Below are 16,554 nucleotides of genomic sequence, written 5' to 3' on the forward strand. Positions count from 1 at the left end.
GGGCCCAGGCAGTCCTGGGACCAACGGCCATGGGTGAGCGAAACTACTACCGAGCCGAGCCGTTCACTGGCCCCATCCCCAGGAAATGCCAGGAGCAAGGATACTCAATTCTTCTGATCCCGGTCAGCTTCATCTTGCTCAACGTGGGGATCAACATGGTGACTACGGTCAGGGCAGGATCTGTGCAGCGCGGTTGGGGGAGCCCTGGGGTCTTGAAGGGGCTGAGGTGGGAGGGCTGCTGGGGTGTGACCGGGACAAGGGTTGGATTTCAGGGCTCACCCTGCTCCCGGCCTCCACCCTCCCCTTCTTCCCTCAACTCTGGAGGCATCTGAAGAGATTCTTGCGGGCACTTTTCAATCGTATTTTCCACAAAGGTGAGTGGGCGCCGGCGTGGGTTCAGGGGATGTGGGCCTGTCCCCTTTCTTCTATCCCTGCCTTGATTCTCAGCCCCTCAGGAACCCAGGCCCTGACCCATCTCGCCTTTCCCCACAGACAAGCAAGCCAGCTGTGTAGGCACCCATCGCATGTGCATGCGCTGCTCCGTGGATCCCAAGAACCTGTGCTCAAGAGTTTCTTCCCACTTCTGCCATCGCCCAAGCTTCCTGCTCGGGCAGGTAAACCACCTTGACTACTGCCTGCAGCGGGGCTCGGCGGGGGCGGAGCCGGCGGCCCCCCCGCCGCGGGCGAGTAAAGGAGAAGGCGGGCGGAGCGGGAGGCAAAAAGCCTACAGCACCCGGTATTCCCAGGCGGTCTCCCATCCAAGTACTAACCAGGCCCGACCCTGCTTAGCTTCCGAGATCAGACGAGATCGGGCGCGTTCAGGGTGGTATGGCCGTAGACGGGGGCGGGGGGCCGCGGGCGGCCTCTTGAGGCCCAGTTTCGCTGGCGCTGGCGCCTTAACGCCAGCCTGGCGGCCGGCCCGCCCCGGCAGGGCCCCCTCGCCCGCCCAGGCAGGGGCAACGGAGGTCTCGGGTATCGGGCGGCGGCGGAGGGTTTGGCGACCACCTCCCAGCCCAGGGCGGCCGTGACCCAGCAAACCCTTCGGCGCTTGGCGCCCCGCCCAAGATCCCGCACGTCGCTCACAGGGACGTGGCCCCGGAGGCTTCAGGGCCCGGGGCCCGCGGTCCCTTGGGCATCGGCCCTGCCCGCCCACGCGGCCCTAGGCGCAGCCCGGCCGCAGCCCGGGCCGGCCCTCCTGCCCGACAGCAGCTGGCCCGAAGCCACTGGGAGCCACCATTGAGTCGCCACGGCCCCTCAGCCCCGGCAAGGCCACCCTTGCCCCCACACCCCCCGCCGAGCTCAGGACCCCGCCCCTGGTGGCCGGCAGGCCCGGGGAAGCGGCCCCTGCCCTCGATCCCGCTCCCGCACCCGGCCGCGGTGACACGCCAGAGGGGCGGGGTGGGGGGGGGCTTTTGTCGGAGGGAGCTGTGGAGGGACACACCGGCACACAGGTGGCGGCGCCGGGGCTGGGCGCCGGTGGGGGCGGCCAGGTGCAGGTCGAGGGGCTCGCGGGCCGAAAGGACGGCAACTGGGCCCGCGGCGGAGTCTGGGTCTGGAGGGCTCTGAGCCTCCATCCGCTCTGGTGCCTCGGGTCTACCGGCCCGACGCCTGGTAGTGCGACACCCCACCGGCCCACAGACGTAGCCTCCCCAGCTGTGCTCACAGCGAGTCCAACCGCAGCCTGCATCCCTCCACGGGACACTTGGATTACTCCCGCGATCCCCACGAGGTGCGGCACCCGGCGGCCGAATGGGCTGAGATCCTGCCCTTGCGGCGCCCTGTGGCCACCTCCGCCTCCCTCACGGTACTGGCCGAGGCCTCGGACCAGCGGGCCCCGGCTCCCAGCTCAGCGCTGCTCCTCCGCCCCTCTCACCTCCTGCCCGACGTCCAGGCTACCGAGCACCCTCCACCCCCGCCCACCTTCATGCCACTCAGCCGGAACCCGGGAGGCAATGCCAACTACCAGGTGTATGACAGTCTGGTGCTGAAGCGGCAACCGCAGGAGGGCCAAGCGCGGGCCAACTCGCTGCTACCTTCCACCTCGGCCTCCAGGCCCTCTCTGCACGGGAGCCAGACTGGGAAAATGAACTTACCAGCAGCAAGTGGGGGCAGGGGCAGGGGGCGGCAGGGCATGGAGAGAGGAATAAAGAGCGCCAGAGTCCAGGAAACATTGGTGGTCTGTGGCTTGGAAGCGCCACTCCTTCTGCCAGCCTGGGTCCCTGCGCTTGGCTTCCTGCAATAAGAAGCCAGTGTCCCCTTCTTGGCCTGAGGGTCCCTTTGGTTTAGTGGCCACAGTTCTGCCAGCAGGCCCCTCCTGGTCCTATACCATGCACTAAGTACATCTGCAGCTGCAGACTCCAAACCCCTGGTCTCTGGGCACCTCCTCTGCGTCTCAGCTGTCCCTGTCCACAGAGAGCCTCATACAAGAAGTTGCTTCCAAACTGGGAGGTTCCACATCTGGGCAGGTCCAGCTCCAGGCCCAGTGAAGGGCATGAAGAAGGCTGAGGCTCTGGACTCCAGCCAGGCCTTCAGCAGGCCTCTGAGGCCAAGGTCTTCCTAGTCTCAAGAGGGGCCAAGAGACGCAATGTGTCATTTGAACAAGTGAGTCAGCGGGCGGTGAGCGAATGAATGACCGCTCGAGGGGATGTATGCCGGCCACCAGGCCCTGTTTGACTGTCCAGGCTCAGCTTACCTGACCCTGGTTACCAGGGAATGCCACTCTGGGCCCTCCTTTTCATCCCCCTCCCTCACTGTGACCTCACCACCTGCCCCATTATGACCCAGTCTGGCTCCCAGTTAAAACTGGAGGGCAGAGGGCCCAGGCAGTCCTGGGACCAACGGCCATGGGTGAGCGAAACTACTACCGAGCCGAGCCGTTCACTGGCCCCATCCCCAGGAAATGCCAGGAGCAAGGATACTCAATTCTTCTGATCCCGGTCAGCTTCATCTTGCTCAACGTGGGGATCAACATGGTGACTACGGTCAGGGCAGGATCTGTGCAGCGCGGTTGGGGGAGCCCTGGGGTCTTGAAGGGGCTGAGGTGGGAGGGCTGCTGGGGTGTGACCGGGACAAGGGTTGGATTTCAGGGCTCACCCTGCTCCCGGCCTCCCCCCTCCCCTTCTTCCCTCAACTCTGGAGGCATCTGAAGAGATTCTTGCGGGCACTTTTCAATCGTATTTTCCACAAAGGTGAGTGGGCGCCGGCGTGGGTTCAGGGGATGTGGGCCTGTCCCCTTTCTTCTATCCCTGCCTTGATTCTCAGCCCCTCAGGAACCCAGGCCCTGACCCATCTCGCCTTTCCCCACAGACAAGCAAGCCAGCTGTGTAGGCACCCATCGCATGTGCATGCGCTGCTCCGTGGATCCCAAGAACCTGTGCTCAAGAGTTTCTTCCCACTTCTGCCATCGCCCAAGCTTCCTGCTCGGGCAGGTAAACCCAACTTGACTACTGCCTGCAGCGGGGCTCGGCGGGGGCGGAGCCGGCGGCCCCCCCGCCGCGGGCGAGTAAAGGAGAAGGCGGGCGGAGCGGGAGGCAAAAAGCCTACAGCACCCGGTATTCCCAGGCGGTCTCCCATCCAAGTACTAACCAGGCCCGACCCTGCTTAGCTTCCGAGATCAGACGAGATCGGGCGCGTTCAGGGTGGTATGGCCGTAGACGGGGGCGGGGCGCCGCGGGCGGCCTCTTGAGGCCCAGTTTCGCTGGCGCTGGCGCCTTAACGCCAGCCTGGCGGCCGGCCCGCCCCGGCAGGGCCCCCTCGCCCGCCCAGGCAGGGGCAACGGAGGTCTCGGGTATCGGGCGGCGGCGGAGGGTTTGGCGACCACCTCCCAGCCCAGGGCGGCCGTGACCCAGCAAACCCTTCGGCGCTTGGCGCCCCGCCCAAGATCCCGCACGTCGCTCACAGGGACGTGGCCCCGGAGGCTTCAGGGCCCGGGGCCCGCGGTCCCTTGGGCATCGGCCCTGCCCGCCCACGCGGCCCTAGGCGCAGCCCGGCCGCAGCCCGGGCCGGCCCTCCTGCCCGACAGCAGCTGGCCCGAAGCCACTGGGAGCCACCATTGAGTCGCCACGGCCCCTCAGCCCCGGCAAGGCCACCCTTGCCCCCACACCCCCCGCCGAGCTCAGGACCCCGCCCCTGGTGGCCGGCAGGCCCGGGGAAGCGGCCCCTGCCCTCGATCCCGCTCCCGCACCCGGCCGCGGTGACACGCCAGAGGGGCGGGGTGGGGGGGGGCTTTTGTCGGAGGGAGCTGTGGAGGGACACACCGGCACACAGGTGGCGGCGCCGGGGCTGGGCGCCGGTGGGGGCGGCCAGGTGCAGGTCGAGGGGCTCGCGGGCCGAAAGGACGGCAACTGGGCCCGCGGCGGAGTCTGGGTCCGGGCCAGCCACCCCGGGAGCGTCTGGGGTGCGCCTGCCTTCCAGGGCCGCCTTCTGGCCGCCTGGCCGGCTGGGCCGGCGGGGAGCGACCCCGCCGGCGCGCGCCGTGGTGGGAGGGGCCTGAGGAGGTGGGGCCTGCAGCGGGGCCCGGCGGGGGCGGAGCCGGCGGCCCCCGCCGCGGGCGAGTAAAGGAGAAGGCGGGCGGAGCGGGAGGCAAAAAGCCTACAGCACCCGGTATTCCCAGGCGGTCTCCCATCCAAGTACTAACCAGGCCCGACCCTGCTTAGCTTCCGAGATCAGACGAGATCGGGCGCGTTCAGGGTGGTATGGCCGTAGACGGGGGCGGGGGGCCGCGGGCGGCCTCTTGAGGCCCAGTTTCGCTGGCGCTGGCGCCTTAACGCCAGCCTGGCGGCCGGCCCGCCCCGGCAGGGCCCCCTCGCCCGCCCAGGCAGGGGCAACGGAGGTCTCGGGTATCGGGCGGCGGCGGAGGGTTTGGCGACCACCTCCCAGCCCAGGGCGGCCGTGACCCAGCAAACCCTTCGGCGCTTGGCGCCCCGCCCAAGATCCCGCACGTCGCTCACAGGGACGTGGCCCCGGAGGCTTCAGGGCCCGGGGCCCGCGGTCCCTTGGGCATCGGCCCTGCCCGCCCACGCGGCCCTAGGCGCAGCCCGGCCGCAGCCCGGGCCGGCCCTCCTGCCCGACAGCAGCTGGCCCGAAGCCACTGGGAGCCACCATTGAGTCGCCACGGCCCCTCAGCCCCGGCAAGGCCACCCTTGCCCCCACACCCCCCGCCGAGCTCAGGACCCCGCCCCTGGTGGCCGGCAGGCCCGGGGAAGCGGCCCCTGCCCTCGATCCCGCTCCCGCACCCGGCCGCGGTGACACGCCAGAGGGGCGGGGTGGGGGGGGCTTTTGTCGGAGGGAGCTGTGGAGGGACACACCGGCACACAGGTGGCGGCGCCGGGGCTGGGCGCCGGTGGGGGCGGCCAGGTGCAGGTCGAGGGGCTCGCGGGCCGAAAGGACGGCAACTGGGCCCGCGGCGGAGTCTGGGTCCGGGCCAGCCACCCCGGGAGCGTCTGGGGTGCGCCTGCCTTCCAGGGCCGCCTTCTGGCCGCCTGGCCGGCCGGGCCGGCGGGGAGCGACCCCGCCGGCGCGCGCCGTGGTGGGAGGGGCCTGAGGAGGTGGGGCCTGCAGCGGGGCCCGGCGGGGGCGGAGCCGGCGGCCCCCGCCGCGGGCGAGTAAAGGAGAAGGCGGGCGGAGCGGGAGGCAAAAAGCCTACAGCACCCGGTATTCCCAGGCGGTCTCCCATCCAAGTACTAACCAGGCCCGACCCTGCTTAGCTTCCGAGATCAGACGAGATCGGGCGCGTTCAGGGTGGTATGGCCGTAGACGGGGGCGGGGGGCCGCGGGCGGCCTCTTGAGGCCCAGTTTCGCTGGCGCTGGCGCCTTAACGCCAGCCTGGCGGCCGGCCCGCCCCGGCAGGGCCCCCTCGCCCGCCCAGGCAGGGGCAACGGAGGTCTCGGGTATCGGGCGGCGGCGGAGGGTTTGGCGACCACCTCCCAGCCCAGGGCGGCCGTGACCCAGCAAACCCTTCGGCGCTTGGCGCCCCGCCCAAGATCCCGCACGTCGCTCACAGGGACGTGGCCCCGGAGGCTTCAGGGCCCGGGGCCCGCGGTCCCTTGGGCATCGGCCCTGCCCGCCCACGCGGCCCTAGGCGCAGCCCGGCCGCAGCCCGGGCCGGCCCTCCTGCCCGACAGCAGCTGGCCCGAAGCCACCGGGAGCCACCATTGAGTCGCCACGGCCCCTCAGCCCCGGCAAGGCCACCCTTGCCCCCACACCCCCCGCCGAGCTCAGGACCCCGCCCCTGGTGGCCGGCAGGTCCGGGGAAGCGGCCCCTGCCCTCGATCCCGCTCCCGCACCCGGCCGCGGTGACACGCCAGAGGGGCGGGGTGGGGGGGGGCTTTTGTCGGAGGGAGCTGTGGAGGGACACACCGGCACACAGGTGGCGGCGCCGGGGCTGGGCGCCGGTGGGGGCGGCCAGGTGCAGGTCGAGGGGCTCGCGGGCCGAAAGGACGGCAACTGGGCCCGCGGCGGAGTCTGGGTCTGGAGGGCTCTGAGCCTCCATCCGCTCTGGTGCCTCGGGTCTACCGGCCCGACGCCTGGTAGCGCGACACCCCACCGGCCCACAGACGTAGCCTCCCCAGCTGTGCTCACAGCGAGTCCAACCGCAGCCTGCATCCCTCCACGGGACACTTGGATTACTCCCGCGATCCCCACGAGGTGCGGCACCCGGCGGCCGAATGGGCTGAGATCCTGCCCTTGCGGCGCCCTGTGGCCACCTCCGCCTCCCTCACGGTACTGGCCGAGGCCTCGGACCAGCGGGCCCCGGCTCCCAGCTCAGCGCTGCTCCTCCGCCCCTCTCACCTCCTGCCCGACGTCCAGGCTACCGAGCACCCTCCACCCCCGCCCACCTTCATGCCACTCAGCCGGAACCCGGGAGGCAATGCCAACTACCAGGTGTATGACAGTCTGGTGCTGAAGCGGCAACCGCAGGAGGGCCAAGCGCGGGCCAACTCGCTGCTACCTTCCACCTCGGCCTCCAGGCCCTCTCTGCACGGGAGCCAGACTGGGAAAATGAACTTACCAGCAGCAAGTGGGGGCAGGGGCAGGGGGCGGCAGGGCATGGAGAGAGGAATAAAGAGCGCCAGAGTCCAGGAAACATTGGTGGTCTGTGGCTTGGAAGCGCCACTCCTTCTGCCAGCCTGGGTCCCTGCGCTTGGCTTCCTGCAATAAGAAGCCAGTGTCCCCTTCTTGGCCTGAGGGTCCCTTTGGTTTAGTGGCCACAGTTCTGCCAGCAGGCCCCTCCTGGTCCTATACCATGCACTAAGTACATCTGCAGCTGCAGACTCCAAACCCCTGGTCTCTGGGCACCTCCTCTGTGTCTCAGCTGTCCCTGTCCACAGAGAGCCTCATACAAGAAGTTGCTTCCAAACTGGGAGGTTCCACATCTGGGCAGGTCCAGCTCCAGGCCCAGTGAAGGGCATGAAGAAGGCTGAGGCTCTGGACTCCAGCCAGGCCTTCAGCAGGCCTCTGAGGCCAAGGTCTTCCTAGTCTCAAGAGGGGCCAAGAGACGCAATGTGTCATTTGAACAAGTGAGTCAGCGGGCGGTGAGCGAATGAATGACCGCTCGAGGGGATGTATGCCGGCCACCGGGCCCTGTTTGACTGTCCAGGCTCAGCTTACCTGACCCTGGTTACCAGGGAATGCCACTCTGGGCCCTCCTTTTCATCCCCCTCCCTCACTGTGACCTCACCACCTGCCCCATTATGACCCAGTCTGGCTCCCAGTTAAAACTGGAGGGCAGAGGGCCCAGGCAGTCCTGGGACCAACGGCCATGGGTGAGCGAAACTACTACCGAGCCGAGCCGTTCACTGGCCCCATCCCCAGGAAATGCCAGGAGCAAGGATACTCAATTCTTCTGATCCCGGTCAGCTTCATCTTGCTCAACGTGGGGATCAACATGGTGACTACGGTCAGGGCAGGATCTGTGCAGCGCGGTTGGGGGAGCCCTGGGGTCTTGAAGGGGCTGAGGTGGGAGGGCTGCTGGGGTGTGACCGGGACAAGGGTTGGATTTCAGGGCTCACCCTGCTCCCGGCCTCCCCCCTCCCCTTCTTCCCTCAACTCTGGAGGCATCTGAAGAGATTCTTGCGGGCATTTTTCAATCGTATTTTCCACAAAGGTGAGTGGGCGCCGGCGTGGGTTCAGGGGATGTGGGCCTGTCCCCTTTCTTCTATCCCTGCCTTGATTCTCAGCCCCTCAGGAACCCAGGCCCTGACCCATCTCGCCTTTCCCCACAGACAAGCAAGCCAGCTGTGTAGGCACCCATCGCATGTGCATGCGCTGCTCCGTGGATCCCAAGAACCTGTGCTCAAGAGTTTCTTCCCACTTCTGCCATCGCCCAAGCTTCCTGCTCGGGCAGGTAAACCACCTTGACTACTGCCTGCAGCGGGGCTCGGCGGGGGCGGAGCCGGCGGCCCCCCCGCCGCGGGCGAGTAAAGGAGAAGGCGGGCGGAGCGGGAGGCAAAAAGCCTACAGCACCCGGTATTCCCAGGCGGTCTCCCATCCAAGTACTAACCAGGCCCGACCCTGCTTAGCTTCCGAGATCAGACGAGATCGGGCGCGTTCAGGGTGGTATGGCCGTAGACGGGGGCGGGGGGCCGCGGGCGGCCTCTTGAGGCCCAGTTTCGCTGGCGCTGGCGCCTTAACGCCAGCCTGGCGGCCGGCCCGCCCCGGCAGGGCCCCCTCGCCCGCCCAGGCAGGGGCAACGGAGGTTTCGGGTATCGGGCGGCGGCGGAGGGTTTGGCGACCACCTCCCAGCCCAGGGCGGCCGTGACCCAGCAAACCCTTCGGCGCTTGGCGCCCCGCCCAAGATCCCGCACGTCGCTCACAGGGACGTGGCCCCGGAGGCTTCAGGGCCCGGGGCCCGCGGTCCCTTGGGCATCGGCCCTGCCCGCCCACGCGGCCCTAGGCGCAGCCCGGCCGCAGCCCGGGCCGGCCCTCCTGCCCGACAGCAGCTGGCCCGAAGCCACTGGGAGCCACCATTGAGTCGCCACGGCCCCTCAGCCCCGGCAAGGCCACCCTTGCCCCCACACCCCCCGCCGAGCTCAGGACCCCGCCCCTGGTGGCCGGCAGGTCCGGGGAAGCGGCCCCTGCCCTCGATCCCGCTCCCGCACCCGGCCGCGGTGACACGCCAGAGGGGCGGGGTGGGGGGGGGCTTTTGTCGGAGGGAGCTGTGGAGGGACACACCGGCACACAGGTGGCGGCGCCGGGGCTGGGCGCCGGTGGGGGCGGCCAGGTGCAGGTCGAGGGGCTCGCGGGCCGAAAGGACGGCAACTGGGCCCGCGGCGGAGTCTGGGTCTGGAGGGCTCTGAGCCTCCATCCGCTCTGGTGCCTCGGGTCTACCGGCCCGACGCCTGGTAGCGCGACACCCCACCGGCCCACAGACGTAGCCTCCCCAGCTGTGCTCACAGCGAGTCCAACCGCAGCCTGCATCCCTCCACGGGACACTTGGATTACTCCCGCGATCCCCACGAGGTGCGGCACCCGGCGGCCGAATGGGCTGAGATCCTGCCCTTGCGGCGCCCTGTGGCCACCTCCGCCTCCCTCACGGTACTGGCCGAGGCCTCGGACCAGCGGGCCCCGGCTCCCAGCTCAGCGCTGCTCCTCCGCCCCTCTCACCTCCTGCCCGACGTCCAGGCTACCGAGCACCCTCCACCCCCGCCCACCTTCATGCCACTCAGCCGGAACCCGGGAGGCAATGCCAACTACCAGGTGTATGACAGTCTGGTGCTGAAGCGGCAACCGCAGGAGGGCCAAGCGCGGGCCAACTCGCTGCTACCTTCCACCTCGGCCTCCAGGCCCTCTCTGCACGGGAGCCAGACTGGGAAAATGAACTTACCAGCAGCAAGTGGGGGCAGGGGCAGGGGGCGGCAGGGCATGGAGAGAGGAATAAAGAGCGCCAGAGTCCAGGAAACATTGGTGGTCTGTGGCTTGGAAGCGCCACTCCTTCTGCCAGCCTGGGTCCCGGCGCTTGGCTTCCTGCAATAAGAAGCCAGTGTCCCCTTCTTGGCCTGAGGGTCCCTTTGGTTTAGTGGCCACAGTTCTGCCAGCAGGCCCCTCCTGGTCCTATACCATGCACTAAGTACATCTGCAGCTGCAGACTCCAAACCCCTGGTCTCTGGGCACCTCCTCTGCGTCTCAGCTGTCCCTGTCCACAGAGAGCCTCATACAAGAAGTTGCTTCCAAACTGGGAGGTTCCACATCTGGGCAGGTCCAGCTCCAGGCCCAGTGAAGGGCATGAAGAAGGCTGAGGCTCTGGACTCCAGCCAGGCCTTCAGCAGGCCTCTGAGGCCAAGGTCTTCCTAGTCTCAAGAGGGGCCAAGAGACGCAATGTGTCATTTGAACAAGTGAGTCAGCGGGCGGTGAGCGAATGAATGACCGCTCGAGGGGATGTATGCCGGCCACCGGGCCCTGTTTGACTGTCCAGGCTCAGCTTACCTGACCCTGGTTACCAGGGAATGCCACTCTGGGCCCTCCTTTTCATCCCCCTCCCTCACTGTGACCTCACCACCTGCCCCATTATGACCCAGTCTGGCTCCCAGTTAAAACTGGAGGGCAGAGGGCCCAGGCAGTCCTGGGACCAACGGCCATGGGTGAGCGAAACTACTACCGAGCCGAGCCGTTCACTGGCCCCATCCCCAGGAAATGCCAGGAGCAAGGATACTCAATTCTTCTGATCCCGGTCAGCTTCATCTTGCTCAACGTGGGGATCAACATGGTGACTACGGTCAGGGCAGGATCTGTGCAGCGCGGTTGGGGGAGCCCTGGGGTCTTGAAGGGGCTGAGGTGGGAGGGCTGCTGGGGTGTGACCGGGACAAGGGTTGGATTTCAGGGCTCACCCTGCTCCCGGCCTCCACCCTCCCCTTCTTCCCTCAACTCTGGAGGCATCTGAAGAGATTCTTGCGGGCACTTTTCAATCGTATTTTCCACAAAGGTGAGTGGGCGCCGGCGTGGGTTCAGGGGATGTGGGCCTGTCCCCTTTCTTCTATCCCTGCCTTGATTCTCAGCCCCTCAGGAACCCAGGCCCTGACCCATCTCGCCTTTCCCCACAGACAAGCAAGCCAGCTGTGTAGGCACCCATCGCATGTGCATGCGCTGCTCCGTGGATCCCAAGAACCTGTGCTCAAGAGTTTCTTCCCACTTCTGCCATCGCCCAAGCTTCCTGCTCGGGCAGGTAAACCACCTTGACTACTGCCTGCAGCGGGGCTCGGCGGGGGCGGAGCCGGCGGCCCCCCCGCCGCGGGCGAGTAAAGGAGAAGGCGGGCGGAGCGGGAGGCAAAAAGCCTACAGCACCCGGTATTCCCAGGCGGTCTCCCATCCAAGTACTAACCAGGCCCGACCCTGCTTAGCTTCCGAGATCAGACGAGATCGGGCGCGTTCAGGGTGGTATGGCCGTAGACGGGGGCGGGGGGCCGCGGGCGGCCTCTTGAGGCCCAGTTTCGCTGGCGCTGGCGCCTTAACGCCAGCCTGGCGGCCGGCCCGCCCCGGCAGGGCCCCCTCGCCCGCCCAGGCAGGGGCAACGGAGGTCTCGGGTATCGGGCGGCGGCGGAGGGTTTGGCGACCACCTCCCAGCCCAGGGCGGCCGTGACCCAGCAAACCCTTCGGCGCTTGGCGCCCCGCCCAAGATCCCGCACGTCGCTCACAGGGACGTGGCCCCGGAGGCTTCAGGGCCCGGGGCCCGCGGTCCCTTGGGCATCGGCCCTGCCCGCCCACGCGGCCCTAGGCGCAGCCCGGCCGCAGCCCGGGCCGGCCCTCCTGCCCGACAGCAGCTGGCCCGAAGCCACTGGGAGCCACCATTGAGTCGCCACGGCCCCTCAGCCCCGGCAAGGCCACCCTTGCCCCCACACCCCCCGCCGAGCTCAGGACCCCGCCCCTGGTGGCCGGCAGGCCCGGGGAAGCGGCCCCTGCCCTCGATCCCGCTCCCGCACCCGGCCGCGGTGACACGCCAGAGGGGCGGGGTGGGGGGGGGCTTTTGTCGGAGGGAGCTGTGGAGGGACACACCGGCACACAGGTGGCGGCGCCGGGGCTGGGCGCCGGTGGGGGCGGCCAGGTGCAGGTCGAGGGGCTCGCGGGCCGAAAGGACGGCAACTGGGCCCGCGGCGGAGTCTGGGTCTGGAGGGCTCTGAGCCTCCATCCGCTCTGGTGCCTCGGGTCTACCGGCCCGACGCCTGGTAGTGCGACACCCCACCGGCCCACAGACGTAGCCTCCCCAGCTGTGCTCACAGCGAGTCCAACCGCAGCCTGCATCCCTCCACGGGACACTTGGATTACTCCCGCGATCCCCACGAGGTGCGGCACCCGGCGGCCGAATGGGCTGAGATCCTGCCCTTGCGGCGCCCTGTGGCCACCTCCGCCTCCCTCACGGTACTGGCCGAGGCCTCGGACCAGCGGGCCCCGGCTCCCAGCTCAGCGCTGCTCCTCCGCCCCTCTCACCTCCTGCCCGACGTCCAGGCTACCGAGCACCCTCCACCCCCGCCCACCTTCATGCCACTCAGCCGGAACCCGGGAGGCAATGCCAACTACCAGGTGTATGACAGTCTGGTGCTGAAGCGGCAACCGCAGGAGGGCCAAGCGCGGGCCAACTCGCTGCTACCTTCCACCTCGGCCTCCAGGCCCTCTCTGCACGGGAGCCAGACTGGGAAAATGAACTTACCAGCAGCAAGTGGGGGCAGGGGCAGGGGGCGGCAGGGCATGGAGAGAGGAATAAAGAGCGCCAGAGTCCAGGAAACATTGGTGGTCTGTGGCTTGGAAGCGCCACTCCTTCTGCCAGCCTGGGTCCCTGCGCTTGGCTTCCTGCAATAAGAAGCCAGTGTCCCCTTCTTGGCCTGAGGGTCCCTTTGGTTTAGTGGCCACAGTTCTGCCAGCAGGCCCCTCCTGGTCCTATACCATGCACTAAGTACATCTGCAGCTGCAGACTCCAAACCCCTGGTCTCTGGGCACCTCCTCTGCGTCTCAGCTGTCCCTGTCCACAGAGAGCCTCATACAAGAAGTTGCTTCCAAACTGGGAGGTTCCACATCTGGGCAGGTCCAGCTCCAGGCCCAGTGAAGGGCATGAAGAAGGCTGAGGCTCTGGACTCCAGCCAGGCCTTCAGCAGGCCTCTGAGGCCAAGGTCTTCCTAGTCTCAAGAGGGGCCAAGAGACGCAATGTGTCATTTGAACAAGTGAGTCAGCGGGCGGTGAGCGAATGAATGACCGCTCGAGGGGATGTATGCCGGCCACCAGGCCCTGTTTGACTGTCCAGGCTCAGCTTACCTGACCCTGGTTACCAGGGAATGCCACTCTGGGCCCTCCTTTTCATCCCCCTCCCTCACTGTGACCTCACCACCTGCCCCATTATGACCCAGTCTGGCTCCCAGTTAAAACTGGAGGGCAGAGGGCCCAGGCAGTCCTGGGACCAACGGCCATGGGTGAGCGAAACTACTACCGAGCCGAGCCGTTCACTGGCCCCATCCCCAGGAAATGCCAGGAGCAAGGATACTCAATTCTTCTGATCCCGGTCAGCTTCATCTTGCTCAACGTGGGGATCAACATGGTGACTACGGTCAGGGCAGGATCTGTGCAGCGCGGTTGGGGGAGCCCTGGGGTCTTGAAGGGGCTGAGGTGGGAGGGCTGCTGGGGTGTGACCGGGACAAGGGTTGGATTTCAGGGCTCACCCTGCTCCCGGCCTCCCCCCTCCCCTTCTTCCCTCAACTCTGGAGGCATCTGAAGAGATTCTTGCGGGCACTTTTCAATCGTATTTTCCACAAAGGTGAGTGGGCGCCGGCGTGGGTTCAGGGGATGTGGGCCTGTCCCCTTTCTTCTATCCCTGCCTTGATTCTCAGCCCCTCAGGAACCCAGGCCCTGACCCATCTCGCCTTTCCCCACAGACAAGCAAGCCAGCTGTGTAGGCACCCATCGCATGTGCATGCGCTGCTCCGTGGATCCCAAGAACCTGTGCTCAAGAGTTTCTTCCCACTTCTGCCATCGCCCAAGCTTCCTGCTCGGGCAGGTAAACCCAACTTGACTACTGCCTGCAGCGGGGCTCGGCGGGGGCGGAGCCGGCGGCCCCCCCGCCGCGGGCGAGTAAAGGAGAAGGCGGGCGGAGCGGGAGGCAAAAAGCCTACAGCACCCGGTATTCCCAGGCGGTCTCCCATCCAAGTACTAACCAGGCCCGACCCTGCTTAGCTTCCGAGATCAGACGAGATCGGGCGCGTTCAGGGTGGTATGGCCGTAGACGGGGGCGGGGCGCCGCGGGCGGCCTCTTGAGGCCCAGTTTCGCTGGCGCTGGCGCCTTAACGCCAGCCTGGCGGCCGGCCCGCCCCGGCAGGGCCCCCTCGCCCGCCCAGGCAGGGGCAACGGAGGTCTCGGGTATCGGGCGGCGGCGGAGGGTTTGGCGACCACCTCCCAGCCCAGGGCGGCCGTGACCCAGCAAACCCTTCGGCGCTTGGCGCCCCGCCCAAGATCCCGCACGTCGCTCACAGGGACGTGGCCCCGGAGGCTTCAGGGCCCGGGGCCCGCGGTCCCTTGGGCATCGGCCCTGCCCGCCCACGCGGCCCTAGGCGCAGCCCGGCCGCAGCCCGGGCCGGCCCTCCTGCCCGACAGCAGCTGGCCCGAAGCCACTGGGAGCCACCATTGAGTCGCCACGGCCCCTCAGCCCCGGCAAGGCCACCCTTGCCCCCACACCCCCCGCCGAGCTCAGGACCCCGCCCCTGGTGGCCGGCAGGCCCGGGGAAGCGGCCCCTGCCCTCGATCCCGCTCCCGCACCCGGCCGCGGTGACACGCCAGAGGGGCGGGGTGGGGGGGGGCTTTTGTCGGAGGGAGCTGTGGAGGGACACACCGGCACACAGGTGGCGGCGCCGGGGCTGGGCGCCGGTGGGGGCGGCCAGGTGCAGGTCGAGGGGCTCGCGGGCCGAAAGGACGGCAACTGGGCCCGCGGCGGAGTCTGGGTCCGGGCCAGCCACCCCGGGAGCGTCTGGGGTGCGCCTGCCTTCCAGGGCCGCCTTCTGGCCGCCTGGCCGGCTGGGCCGGCGGGGAGCGACCCCGCCGGCGCGCGCCGTGGTGGGAGGGGCCTGAGGAGGTGGGGCCTGCAGCGGGGCCCGGCGGGGGCGGAGCCGGCGGCCCCCGCCGCGGGCGAGTAAAGGAGAAGGCGGGCGGAGCGGGAGGCAAAAAGCCTACAGCACCCGGTATTCCCAGGCGGTCTCCCATCCAAGTACTAACCAGGCCCGACCCTGCTTAGCTTCCGAGATCAGACGAGATCGGGCGCGTTCAGGGTGGTATGGCCGTAGACGGGGGCGGGGGGCCGCGGGCGGCCTCTTGAGGCCCAGTTTCGCTGGCGCTGGCGCCTTAACGCCAGCCTGGCGGCCGGCCCGCCCCGGCAGGGCCCCCTCGCCCGCCCAGGCAGGGGCAACGGAGGTCTCGGGTATCGGGCGGCGGCGGAGGGTTTGGCGACCACCTCCCAGCCCAGGGCGGCCGTGACCCAGCAAACCCTTCGGCGCTTGGCGCCCCGCCCAAGATCCCGCACGTCGCTCACAGAGACGTGGCCCCGGAGGCTTCAGGGCCCGGGGCCCGCGGTCCCTTGGGCATCGGCCCTGCCCGCCCACGCGGCCCTAGGCGCAGCCCGGCCGCAGCCCGGGCCGGCCCTCCTGCCCGACAGCAGCTGGCCCGAAGCCACTGGGAGCCACCATTGAGTCGCCACGGCCCCTCAGCCCCGGCAAGGCCACCCTTGCCCCCACACCCCCCGCCGAGCTCAGGACCCCGCCCCTGGTGGCCGGCAGGCCCGGGGAAGCGGCCCCTGCCCTCGATCCCGCTCCCGCACCCGGCCGCGGTGACACGCCAGAGGGGCGGGGTGGGGGGGGCTTTTGTCGGAGGGAGCTGTGGAGGGACACACCGGCACACAGGTGGCGGCGCCGGGGCTGGGCGCCGGTGGGGGCGGCCAGGTGCAGGTCGAGGGGCTCGCGGGCCGAAAGGACGGCAACTGGGCCCGCGGCGGAGTCTGGGTCCGGGCCAGCCACCCCGGGAGCGTCTGGGGTGCGCCTGCCTTCCAGGGCCGCCTTCTGGCCGCCTGGCCGGCCGGGCCGGCGGGGAGCGACCCCGCCGGCGCGCGCCGTGGTGGGAGGGGCCTGAGGAGGTGGGGCCTGCAGCGGGGCCCGGCGGGGGCGGAGCCGGCGGCCCCCGCCGCGGGCGAGTAAAGGAGAAGGCGGGCGGAGCGGGAGGCAAAAAGCCTACAGCACCCGGTATTCCCAGGCGGTCTCCCATCCAAGTACTAACCAGGCCCGACCCTGCTTAGCTTCCGAGATCAGACGAGATCGGGCGCGTTCAGGGTGGTATGGCCGTAGACGGGGGCGGGGGGCCGCGGGCGGCCTCTTGAGGCCCAGTTTCGCTGGCGCTGGCGCCTTAACGCCAGCCTGGCGGCCGGCCCGCCCCGGCAGGGCCCCCTCGCCCGCCCAGGCAGGGGCAACGGAGGTCTCGGGTATCGGGCGGCGGCGGAGGGTTTGGCGACCACCTCCCAGCCCAGGGCGGCCGTGACCCAGCAAACCCTTCGGCGCTTGGCGCCCCGCCCAAGATCCCGCACGTCGCTCACAGGGACGTGGC

The 16,554-nt window shown here is 68.9% G+C and overlaps 9 non-coding genes across 9 annotated transcripts; all 9 read right to left on the bottom strand.

The window, feature by feature from the left end:
* Window positions 1-721: 721 nt before the first annotated feature.
* On the bottom strand, window positions 722-840 carry LOC132595996 (5S ribosomal RNA). Its single transcript, XR_009562102.1, has one exon. It is a non-coding gene; the product is annotated as a 5S ribosomal RNA (ribosomal RNA).
* Window positions 841-3,536: 2,696 nt separating this feature from the next.
* LOC132595997 (5S ribosomal RNA) lies at window positions 3,537-3,655 on the bottom strand. The gene has a single exon (XR_009562103.1). It is a non-coding gene; the product is annotated as a 5S ribosomal RNA (ribosomal RNA).
* Window positions 3,656-4,587: 932 nt separating this feature from the next.
* LOC132595998 (5S ribosomal RNA) lies at window positions 4,588-4,706 on the bottom strand. The gene has a single exon (XR_009562104.1). It is a non-coding gene; the product is annotated as a 5S ribosomal RNA (ribosomal RNA).
* Window positions 4,707-5,637: 931 nt separating this feature from the next.
* Window positions 5,638-5,756, bottom strand: LOC132595999 (5S ribosomal RNA). The gene has a single exon (XR_009562105.1). It is a non-coding gene; the product is annotated as a 5S ribosomal RNA (ribosomal RNA).
* A 2,695-nt stretch (window positions 5,757-8,451) lies between these two features.
* Window positions 8,452-8,570, bottom strand: LOC132596000 (5S ribosomal RNA). Its single transcript, XR_009562106.1, has one exon. It is a non-coding gene; the product is annotated as a 5S ribosomal RNA (ribosomal RNA).
* Window positions 8,571-11,265: 2,695 nt separating this feature from the next.
* LOC132596001 (5S ribosomal RNA) lies at window positions 11,266-11,384 on the bottom strand. Its single transcript, XR_009562107.1, has one exon. It is a non-coding gene; the product is annotated as a 5S ribosomal RNA (ribosomal RNA).
* Window positions 11,385-14,080: 2,696 nt separating this feature from the next.
* On the bottom strand, window positions 14,081-14,199 carry LOC132596002 (5S ribosomal RNA). The gene has a single exon (XR_009562108.1). It is a non-coding gene; the product is annotated as a 5S ribosomal RNA (ribosomal RNA).
* Window positions 14,200-15,131: 932 nt separating this feature from the next.
* On the bottom strand, window positions 15,132-15,250 carry LOC132596003 (5S ribosomal RNA). Its single transcript, XR_009562109.1, has one exon. It is a non-coding gene; the product is annotated as a 5S ribosomal RNA (ribosomal RNA).
* Window positions 15,251-16,181: 931 nt separating this feature from the next.
* LOC132596004 (5S ribosomal RNA) lies at window positions 16,182-16,300 on the bottom strand. Its single transcript, XR_009562110.1, has one exon. It is a non-coding gene; the product is annotated as a 5S ribosomal RNA (ribosomal RNA).
* Window positions 16,301-16,554: the final 254 nt, after the last annotated feature.

This window comes from Globicephala melas, unplaced genomic scaffold, assembly GCF_963455315.2.
Source record: "Globicephala melas unplaced genomic scaffold, mGloMel1.2 SCAFFOLD_417, whole genome shotgun sequence".
Lineage (NCBI taxonomy): Eukaryota > Metazoa > Chordata > Mammalia > Artiodactyla > Delphinidae > Globicephala > Globicephala melas.